Source organism: Ursus americanus, chromosome 35 (assembly GCF_024610735.1).
Source record: "Ursus americanus isolate L20-20 chromosome 35, mUrsAme1.1.p, whole genome shotgun sequence".
Lineage (NCBI taxonomy): Eukaryota > Metazoa > Chordata > Mammalia > Carnivora > Ursidae > Ursus > Ursus americanus.
The window spans coordinates 7,582,892-7,594,940 of NC_142161.1; the positions used below are offsets into that span (position 1 = coordinate 7,582,892).

The 12,049-nt window shown below is 34.4% G+C and overlaps 1 long non-coding RNA gene across 1 annotated transcript in view; it reads left to right on the forward strand.

Moving 5' to 3' along the window:
- Positions 1-12,049, forward strand: part of LOC123795725 (uncharacterized) — a 445,529-nt gene that overhangs the window by 202,985 nt on the left and 230,495 nt on the right. The window contains exon 4 of the long non-coding RNA XR_015723010.1: positions 2,961-3,018. This is a non-coding gene — a long non-coding RNA (uncharacterized LOC123795725). The remainder of the gene's footprint in view (positions 1-2,960; positions 3,019-12,049) is intronic.

Here is a 12,049-nt window from a genome sequence, read left to right on the forward strand (position 1 = left end):
CAGGAAATTAGGTGTATGGGTATGTACAGGGAATTAAGTGTTTACATAGGGAACTAGATATTTACAAAAATATTTTAAGGAGCTTGCCATTGGACTTTCTGTTATAAGATCACAGTACAATAGCTCTGTTAAAGATAGAACAAAACCCTCCTATTGCCACTGCTACTGCCTACTACCACTGCCACTTTATACCCAGATGGTTAGTGACAAGGGAACGAGAATATTCAGTCCGTCAGAGCTTGCTTGCTAACCACCACTACCTCCCAAACATGATGTGAATGCGACTAATTCACTTCTAGAAACCTAGTTTCTAAGGGAGTAGAAGTTGTGTGATATTTGTCTTCTAATCTTTCCAAGAGGAGAGTAAAGTGAAGTATAGGAAACCAAGTCCAAGTAACCACCACAGTTTCTATGTAGTTAATTTCATTTCTCTAGTTGTTCTTCAGGGACCTTGGAACTTCTCACCCTTCCCATGTCCCTATACACTCATGAGATACTGCAGTTCTGCCTTGGTTCTTTAAGAATTATGTGAGGGGAGACAAAGGAGCCTCACCTTATGGAACACTATCATTAATTAAGCTATCATTCCTTTAAGTCATTCCTCTCAGTCAAGTTGGTATGTATTTGCAAAAGTAACAGAAAGAAATTCTTGGATATACATATTTTGAAGAAGCATGTTACCCTTACTGAGAAACTGAAAAACTCATTCCAAGATATGTTTCATCAATCAAGAGAAAAATGAGTTTACACTTATAAATGGGGAAGTAGGGTCCTTGGGTTTTCTTTTAATTTCCCAGGTGAACAAAGAGATACATTTATTCAGGTACAGTGCTTGTCAGCAGGCAGTATGCATAGTATCAGTTTCATTCCCCTATCACTGTGAGACTGATAGAATGTGTATCTCTAGTTAGAGGACAATTTGATATACATATTCTTACACACTTTTGGACATTTACAAAGTGTCTTAACATTCTAGGACAAAATTCAGACCTTCTTTCAAAGATACAGAAAGAGTCCACAAACTACTGTGGTGCTCATGGAAAGGTACCTCAGATCTCCTATTGTGGTGGAGCATAATTAAAGACATGTCCAGCTGCCACCTCTCTGGATCTACCACCATGTCTACAATAAGGTTGTGCTTCCCTAACATCTTCTGAGTCAGTGATTAAGCACAGCCAAAATACTAATGTTGGCTTATTTGGATGGCAGATTGGATTCTTCTCGTGGGCGAGTCTGGGTTGGTAATCCCCCACCTTTTTGGCTGAGATTTTCTTAGAGTTGCACTGCAACCAGTCCGCCTTCTTGCTCCTCTTCTTTCAAAGATCTCAGGACTACACTGCAATCTGAAGGTTTTCTTTGCTTACTGCTTCCTCACCTTTATTCTTTGAAGGTGTTTCTCCAAGTCTCTTGAAGACTGATCCCATCTCAGTATTTGCTTCTCAGATCACCTGAACAAATACAGTGACTTTAAAGATTACAAATTAGAAATTGTTTTGAAGATGGTGGACATAGAATTTACATCTTCATGGAGAATAGGAGTGGGAGTAATTGATTAAATCTAAGCAAGGGAAGTTCCTTCAAATAGCATTTTCAAACACAAAATCTTATAGATCCTGAGGTAGGATAATATTGGACGACAAGTTAGAAATATACTTTTTAGAGAGCTTTAGGAAGAGAGTCAAAAAATATATTGACTTATTATATTTATAATATATAAATAATGCCTAAAACTATAAACCTTCTCCTTGAGTAGTGGACCCCTGTCAGTTTCAGCCATAAAATTGTGCTATTGAACCGTCTATACTATCCATCTCTAATACTAGTTTTGGACAGGTTAGCCACATTGTAGGTTCAGTACACTCAAGGTTGCTAATCATCATTTATGGCATGTTTCTGTAAGTAATGCATTTTGGGGTTCAAATATGGAACAGAAGCTGATTGCAATATAGAAACTATCTGAGCTTACTGTTGTTAGTGATTTAAATAAGAAAAAGTTACCTTTATTGTAGAAGGTGCTCCTTTCAGGGTTGTGGTAGCCCTAGTTTAGCAAACCTTCTTTTCCTTTTCCCTACTGACTCCCTAGTATTGCCCATCATTAATCAATATGTTCCTTTAGTATGGAACCCTGGCGGTTTTGCCCCCTCCCTAGGATCTGCCCCTGTATTGTAGCTTGCTTAGGAAAGCACTTCTCATTTTTCTAAAGGTCTGCATTTTAGGGTGTATGCAAAGTTCTGTAAATAGATGAACATGATGTCCAGAACATGTAACAAGAACAAAGAAAAAAGTTTTCAACTATTCACATTCGATATTTCGTATTAGACTGTTACCTTTCTGCAGTACTCATAATTTGTAAGCCTGTTCAGAATGTGTGATTATTTTTCAAAATGTTTGTTGGTACATTCTTTGCACAAAAATATCAGAAGCTTAGGTGGGAAATATTTTAAATAATTATATATTTGGAGTGCAATCACTAAAATAACTCAAACAGATTTTAATATGTAAAGTTTTCTATTAGATGACAGTGTATGTTTTATTATACTTAATGTAATTTCAGAGATGCATTATATATATAATATACATATATTATATATGTATATTTCTGTACTCTCTTAATTCATCTTGAAGCTCATCCTTGGTGTGTAATTGAGGCAGTTTTCCTTCAGTCTGAATTTTATGAACTTCTAGTAGCCTCAGCTTCAATAACTATTTTCTTAGGAAGGCTGTATTTTTATAAATTTATTAAGCTTGATTTTTCCCTGAAAGCAAATATGACTACATTTATTATTCTCATTTTGAAAATAAAACCTTAAATCATAATCTCTAGATAAAGGACTTTCCTTTCATGGTCCCAAGTAAAAAGAAAATCTGTTTCACTGTTTACTTAACATTTGATGGTGATGCAATAAATAAAACATTAGCCAAAGAGTGACTGTGTCTTTCTCTGCTTTTTCTTTCTACAGGTTGTATTTCATGTGGATGTGGGTATGATGTGCCACAGCAACATGACGTCTTGGTTAGGTGAGTCTGTCAAGACTACTTTAAAGAACATTCTCACTGCAGAGTTCCCAGGTCATGACATTGTATTGTTGGTATTCCTAGCCTAAATGCTGATGAAAATGGGATCTTTTTTGCTTTCTTGGTGATCTTTGGTAGAGAAAATTGAATTCCAGTTTCCATGGAAATACTATATGTGGGTTGGTTTATTTTTTTTATGGGACTTGTATTAAAAGTGAAATCAGGAAATATCTAAAAAGTCTATTGAGGTAAGGTCAAAGCAATATCAAAACAGAGGTTATATGTCTTATCCTTCTTATAGAACAGCCATAGTAGAGAGCTCCAATAGTGGACATGTCTTATGTTGAAACAGTTAGTACATTATATATGCAAGAAATAATATCTTGATTAATATTCTTACCCAATCTGTACATATGTAATTTTTCTGCTAATATATTTTGGCACCAAATATGTAATTGTGAACATTCACTTCCAAAATTTTCTTGATTTGGATGCCGTCATTCTTGCTGATTGATGTTTTATTTATTGCATTGCCACCAAATGTTAAGTAAACAGGGAAGCAATCTTATACTATAGCTGGTTAAGGTGCTACAAGAGCAGGCAGGCAAACATCTGAACGAATGGCTTTTCCTGTCTCATTCATGACCCAGTGGGTAAGATCTTGATTCTCTTTGGCAGGTAGAGGAAAATATCCTTGAGTTTTCAGATTCCTGTTAGTTCATGCTGCCATTTAGGTGTTGATAATAACTAATAAAGGGAGTTGTGCAGCAGTTTGGAGTAGTAAAATGAATGTTGGCCCATCAGGTAACATCCCTTCGTATGAATCTTGTTTTTTATCTGACCATGTCTGTGATCATGTGCAAAACATGTCACTTTTTACAGTCATAGTCTCTCTATCTGTAAAATGAAGTGCTCCTCTGAGGTGATCCTCAGTCTTAATAATAGGTTTGTGATTCTATGGATTTTTAATGAATGATTTTTTTTTTCTGTCTGATGAATGGTACTAGTGCTCTGGTTGCCAGAATGATCACACTGTATGCAATTGGACAGATCGATTATGAACATGATAAGCATTTAAAATAATGTGATTTTCTAATGTCTGGAGTATTTCTAAATAAAACCAGAGGCTAATGAACTGCTTTGTTTGATTCAAGATGCTATAGTTTTTTTCCTTCTTTTGCTAAATCTCTTTCCAGGAGGCATGGGTGTCGATTGGATGAAATATTAAGAGCCCTTCCAATTCTATGATTTTATGAAATATTACCTGATAATACCATATATTGGTATTGAAAGAGATGGGAACTTTTCCTGATTTCTATTCCTCTTTTCTCTTCTTTTTTTTTTCTCCTGGAAAAACAATATTTCTTTCCTAGATGACTGTATCTCTTTATAGTGCAGAATAATTAGAATATTCAAAACCAAAGAGTCACTTATTGCCATCACCTTTTGCGAATGTTCAACCATATTTTAGTTGAACTTGCAGGTTTATGAAAATTTCCTTATCAAATCACCCCTCATACAACACTGAAATATTAATACTGACCATGGTGTGAATGTGTTAATTTTAGTAGGAGTACTTTCAGATGCTAAGTAATTAGTCTTGCAAGTAACTGATAAAAACCGCTGTCATATCTATGAGAATTTGAGAATCTTGTAACTTTTCTTTCTGTTGTAAGTGCATATTCAGGTTGCTGGAAATAATTTTTTTAACTTTTATTAGTCATTATTTTTAGTGAAAAGATGCATGTCTCAGGATATTTATACACTTACCTGGAAAATATAGAAGGAATCAGTGATATATGTGGTGCCAAGCACATTATATATCTTTAATGCTTAAATATTTCAAATTATATATATATTCTCCCCAGGGTGATTAGATAGATCCTTTCTGGAGTTACAGTAATAAAGGCTTTATTTGCCTAAAGGGACAAAGGGAACTATTTAGGAGAATGAGGCAGTTAAACAATTATATAACGTTCTGAAAATACTCAGTATTTCCCACCTTTTGATTTTCACTTCTGGAAGCTGCTTTTCTCACACTAGCAGATTAGAGTAGTTAGATCCTCAAACCCCCCTCCCCTGTCATTTTTTTTTTCACCATGAAATTATATATTCTTTTATAAAAACATTTTCTGAATAATTAGTGCTTACATTGAATTTTATGAACTTAACAATATAGGATTTGAGATGTTTTACTCCAAAGAATTAACATAAAATAATTTTTAAAGTACACTTTTGTGAAAGTATTATCACCTCCAAATTGTGTCTTGCAAATCCTGTCCATATTATCACTTCCATATATTCAGGATGAGAAATAAAACAAATGGAATGAAACAAAACCAAACAAACAAAAGGAAGAAAATTCTAGGGGAGAATAATCTATCATAAAACAAGAATAAAAGCCCTTGAATCTACTGGTGGGAGAAAAAGCAGGTGGGAAAAATAGATGAGTAAATATAATTTATGGCTGATTCAAAAATCTCAGTATAGTCTAGAGTATCAGTCTATAGAAATACAAAACAGTTGCCCAAAATTGTTAATAAGTGCTAACACTAACCAAATTAAAGATGCAGTTCTCCCTTCTGCTGGTCCCTTTCCTACAAAAATAATTAGCAATAAAATTGAAGGCAACAGAAACTAGAAGTGAAGATCTTGGGAAATCCACTAAATGGATTATCATTTTCTAACAATTGTTTATTAGACTGTATTTGTTATTTTGGTATGCAGGAACAGTTTTTCTTTGTCTTCCTAGATGTTAGGTATGTTATATTTATCTTTGGCAGAACATCTAGCATCTGATAGGAATTCTAAACACCACATGGTAAGATGACAGTTTTATTATCTGTGGGTCTTAATAGCCCTGGCAAATAGCAAATAGCACCATTTCTTTCTTCCAGAGAAAAGAGAAGTACAGACAGAAGAAGTTTAAGTGAATGAGTTATGTAGGCTGGTCACAGAATCTTTTCTAAGTAAGTAGTCTATTAGGGAGTTGGCAGTCTTCTAAAAAGAAAATGAGTTCTGATGACGAAACCTGGATTTGTTTCTCAGCACTGACTTTGTAGACATAGATCCTTGAGGAAGTTACCAAATTTCTTTATGTTTACTTAAGAGTAAAATGTGAAGATAGAATGATTAAATGATCTCAAAACTCCTTTTCAGTTCAGGTTGTTTATGACATAATAATGTCATAAGTCCTAAGACTTACTAGGACTTAGTATGTATCAGACCCTGTAGGATACTATCATTTTAAGAGTTTTACGTGGATTGTATAATTGTCAAACAACCCTGTGAAATAGGTACTATTATTAGTTGGCTTTTATGAGGAAACTAAAGCTTAGGGATTCAAGTATCAAACAATGCACATGTTTAGGAACAGCAGAGTTGAATTTTTAAATGAGGCCATCTGACTCCAGGTTCACCAGCTTAAGGGCCATGCTGTATATCCCTAACATTATCCACAAGCCAGTCAAGACTTTGGAAGTCACAAGTATGTGAAACTGCATTCTTCCAACTTTATTTTCCTGGAGTAGATAGTTACTTGCTCATCAGCCTGGTTTATGCTACAATGAAACATACTTCCCGTTTGGTTAACATTTTCTGTTCATCCTCACTCTTTAGCTATAATCTAGAGAGTAGCACATCTTCCAATGGAATATTTCTACTGAGTATTTTCCAGAGACTGCCCATGCAGTCATTGAACATGAATCAGAGGGAAGGTTTGCGGAAATTATAAATGAACAGTCAAGGGAGAGTCTTTTGTAGCAAAATTATAGGAGTGTCTCCTTAGGTCAAAGTCAAAGTAAGGATGAATTAACTCCCGAAGCAATTTCGAAAAGGTGAAATTCAATGATATTGCAGTTGTTGGACCAGGTGTTAAAATGTTATTGGGTGTTAATTTAATTTTCATCCTGTCAACACTCATCTGAACTGTAACAGCTGCTAAACACGGTTCCACAAGAGCAAACCATCCACAGAGAGGAAGCAGATGCCTAATCAATAGGGCCAATAGAAATGTATGGCTCAGCTAAGCAACCTGCACAAGGGGGAATGAATCCCATAGGGCTTTGTCTTACCTGAATGGAAAAGAACTTTAAAGATAGTGAGACTATTTAAGCAGTAAGAAAAGAAGACTGAAAGTCCTAGGTTGGCTTCCTATTGTATTGACTCTTTCTTTCTTCCTTTCCTTCTTTCCTTCCTTCCTTCCTTCCTTCCTTCCTTCCTTCCTTCCTTCCTTCCTTCCTTCTTAAATTCTGCATGACCTTGGATTGACAATTCCTTGGTTTCTCAGTTCTCCTGAGGTTTCAGAGGTATTGAGGTTGTTTCAAATCTATTGCTGTCTTTACTGCTATTATCATCTCACAGGCCTTGCACAGTTCAGAGTAAAAACTGACTGCTTTACAAAAGTTATTAACATGAGAACGATACTAATGATGATGTAATAGTAGTTAACAGCTGTTCTTTGCATCCTAGGTGGATAGGAATAAATAACGTGTAACTGAGAAAGGCATTTTGAATTTGAGTAATTTTTTGACTGCTATACTTGCTAACATGATAGGATATATAATTTCCCCTATTGGAGATTTTCAAATAAAGTGGTAGATTACTATGTTTATGCCAAGTGGAATCTTACCTAGAAATTGTGCTTTGACTATATTAACCTCTTAAAGTTAATTAATTTGCCATGCATTTAATAATTTTTTGTAAGTTAGTATGCCTCATCAAAAATATCACCTTTGTTTAATGCATCTCAAACTTGGCTATAAATCCTTCTGGGATTATGTGGTTGTGTGCCAGCAACTCTCTAAACTCTCCTACATGGGAGAGTTGTGTCATCCTGGAACTTCAGTATTATTAGAAGGTTTGGGAGTTGTTTTTCTTTTTTCTTTTTCTTTTTTTTTTTTTTTCTTTCTTTAATAAGTGAAAGCAACTGGATTTAAAGGAATAGAATGCAAATTTTATGTAGTTATTAAAATGATTCATCTTTCAAACAGTTTGAATGATAGACTTTTTTGGCCTATATGCAAACACTTGGCAATTGTTCTCCTTTTAGGGATCAGCAGGGAAAAGATTCACTATGGCTACTCATCTAATACGTTCTCCTGAAGGAGAAATCTTTTCATTTTCCCGAGCTTGTTAAATGTCAAATAAAGCAAAACAACACAAAACAAAGAAACACCTGTCTTCTACTTAGAATTTCACAGTGCTTATATTGTTTCCCTTCTTCTGCTTTCTATTTCTTTAGAAAGTAAAAGCTTTAAGGAAGTATGCAGTGTGGGTTATTTTATCCCATACTGAAATGGTAGTACTGTGACCTTATTGCAAAAAAAGGTTAGGTTTGAGGAGATAAAATAATTGTGGCATTTGGGCTGACGAACTGGCCTTTTTAATATTTTTGGAGGTAAGGTGAATTATTATTGGGGAGAATTCAAAAGACCATCAGAGGCACATTGAGAATTTTGTATTATGAAATTCTTATCCCAAACATAAATGCAAATAAGGCAGATAAAGGGAACTGAGCCAGGCTTTTAATAAAACAATAATTTTGAAATGGCTCTTTGGAGATCTTAGTAGAAAAACAAAAGGTAAAAGCAAGAATTATATTTATTAGCATTTAACTGAAACTGGGAACAAGAGCCAATATTAGTTATGTTTAGTATGACAACATACTACATGGTTCCAATTTTGTGTTAGGTATTTGAAAAGTCTAAATTTCGGTGCAGGAATATATTAGAAATTCTTTCTTCCCTTCCTTTCTCCTCTCCCCCTCTCATCTTCCTTCTTCCCTGCTCCTCACCCTTTTTCCTACTGGTAAGAAATGAATATAGATGGAACACTTTAATGAATGGATTTTGTACAATTTCAGTGAAGAAATATGTACTTAGCAGGTTAAATTGGGTTTCTCAGTGTGTTCACACTTTATCAGAGTTATTTATAATATAACCTGTATTCTTATGGCTGTGGATGAATTTCATTATACAATTTATATAAAATAGATAATAGATTAATGAATGTTATTATTTCCTTACTTTCACTAATTAGGTTATTATTAAATGAGATCAACTAAATTCTGAAGCTTTTAATGGAAAATTGATGTAGCTTTTGTGAGCCCTAGAAATCTTATTTCTTTGTTCTATCACTGTAATATATAGAGAGATTCATCATCAAAATTTGATATTTAAATCAAATTAAAGGTTATGATCAGCCTTAGAAAATTTATGAAAAAATTAAAGTTCATAGAGAAATTAAGGTTTTATCTTTTCACTTACAACTAGAAGGCTTTCTAAAGAGAAAACTGCTTACAGCTATTCACTCTTTTTTTAGTGATTTCACAACAAAAATGAACAATTTCAGGTGCCATTTTATTTTGACTATGCTGTCTAGTAACTAGTGTGATTGTTTGATAGGGCAGAGTAAGTAAAAAATGAGAGACAAAGGAGGAGATAGAGAGAATGCTAGTAACAGATTCTCTGAAAACCCCTGTAAAATTTAGACATGTTTTAATCTTAATTGGTTAGTTCACATTTCACTCAAGAATTTAGTGGGGAAGATATTTGTTATATTTGTTGATATTTGTTATAACTTTATTTTCCTGTATATCCTTTATATAGGGTTTTAGGTTTATTATACATTTTGAAGTTATAATAATTTGACATCCTACTACTGTTATCATACAAGTAAATACTCATTGCCTTTTTTCTATGGAACTTCAGAGGTTTTTAGTAAATGCAGTCATTTACTCATCCTTTAAGTTTATGCTTAAGTTTTAGAGTGGCTTATCTTTCGTCTAGAATAGGGTAGGTCTCCACCTTTCTAACACCTTTAATGAATTATTTAGTGTTTGTTGTCTTCCTCAATGTACCTCTGTGCTTATCACAATACCTGGTACATGATGTGTTGAATTAAATTGAACAGAATTTCTCAGATACTCCTTTATATTTATTTGAAAGAGCTTATCCGCATTTGCTAGTTGGAGGAAACCAACAAAAAGAGATTAAGATTTGCTCATGATCTCATGATCTCTTGAATCGCTAGAATCCTCATTTACTGAGTTTTATTCTAATGCTCTTCTTAAGGTAATACTATAATCCTTAAACCTAAATGTAGCCTATGGCTAATGAAAGCTGAATACTAAGACATATATCTAAGCATAGCCTAGAATTCAAAAATGTTGGATCTTGCACTAATCCTGCTACTAATAAGTTTGGAAAAGTTTCTTGTATAAGTATGAATATAAATGACCTTTGCAGAAGTTGTTTTCTTGTTTCATAACTCTAATAACATTATACTGAAGTTATTTTAAAGTATATTTTCAAGATATTTGGTGCAACATGGTCATTTGAGAATTCCATACTTTACTTTTTCTCCAGAGCACTTAGCATTATGTTACATTTGTATATTTTGTGGATGGTTTTTTCATTCTAGGTGGAAGCTCTTTGGAAGGAGGGACTTTGTTTAGATTGTTCATTTCTGAACCCCCCTCTTAGAAAAGTGCCTGGAGCAGCACTGATGGCCAGTTAACATTGGATAAGTCAGTGAATGAATGGATCATACTTGTGGGTGATCAGCAATGCCTCTACAGCTGAGCGTTCAGTCTTGGTGAACTCTGACCTACCTTAAGGGACCCTACTGTAAGCTTTCAGCTCTACTTTCTGGCAGTTGTTCTGATGGTACCCTTGCTTTGGTTTTGGCTTTGGCTTTGGTTGCTTCTTCATTTTTATCTTTTGTCCAGATGAATTCACTGGGATTCTGTTGTGGCTAGACATCAATGTGGGATCTCCCTCCACTGTTTCTCTAAGATTTTAAGGTTGTGGCATTTCTTGTTGCTTATAAGGAATGGTTTTTGTAGGGTGGACCAGTCAAGGATGATAACTTGCTAAGGTGCTGTGCTCAAATTCAGAGATTTATGCTCAGGTGGGCTTGCTCGTGTAGGCCATCTACTGGTGACGTTTACCTCAGCAGTGGGTAACTGAGATGATACAGATATACCATGCGTCAAATAAAATAATATTATAATGCTAACTAATCTCGGAAAAAGAGAACTGTTTTGTGGAACAGAAGGAACCAATATAAATGAAAGAGCTTATTCTAAGCAGTAATTGTTACTCATTACTGTCATCTAATTTTGACTTTAAATTCCAAGCCTAAGTATCTTACCCTGGATCTTTTGATAGTATCAGATGGCCCTTGGCTTTCCTAAGAATTAAGACTCTTTCCATGTATAGGTGTTGAAGATTTACTTTGCCACGTAGGCCAAATGACTGAAGAATCAATTTGTGTTTTAAAATATAGGAATTATCACAAGAATAATGTAACTATGACATGTTTCCAAGAAATGATTTGGAATAGATTTTATTGGACAAAATATATTCATAGTATGTGACTGCTCTATAAATTTGGTCCTACAGTAGTAGAATATGTGTCTGTTTGTAGATGCAAGAAAGAGGAAAAATATAATTTGCTGCTATGCTGTGGTAATAATAAGTTCCTAGAGGGACATCAGGCTAAAAATAATTTATTGAAACTGCCCTCGATTTCTAAAGACATTTCTGAGTTGCATTTAGAACATAGCCATTGATTACAAAGTGTGATTTGAGAAGGCAAAAGAGGCCAATTTTCCTGCAAACAAATTAAGAGATGCATATTGACTGCAGGGAAGTATGTCATCACTGAGAAATCGAAAGCAATGGGACTTTAGGAAATCAATCAGCAGTCCAGTCAAATTAGTTTTTTTTCCCCTCATACTTTGTTGCTGGAACCCTATGTGGGATGTACATATTTTCAGCAGATATAAATTTTTTATTTTTATAGTAAATGCAGGTCCATAAAATGAATAGAGGGGCAGGTTACAGGTTCTAATTCATTCACATTGCATATTTTCAGAACCCTAAAAAAAAAAAAAACCCAGAAGTTCCCTGAAATCCTATGTAAGTGTACATTCCTCTATAATAAATTTTGTCCAGTGACCCATTTTTCTTAGCACTTTGGGTGCCCTATGAGAAGGTATGACTCTAATCCGAGACCAATAACCAGTTGC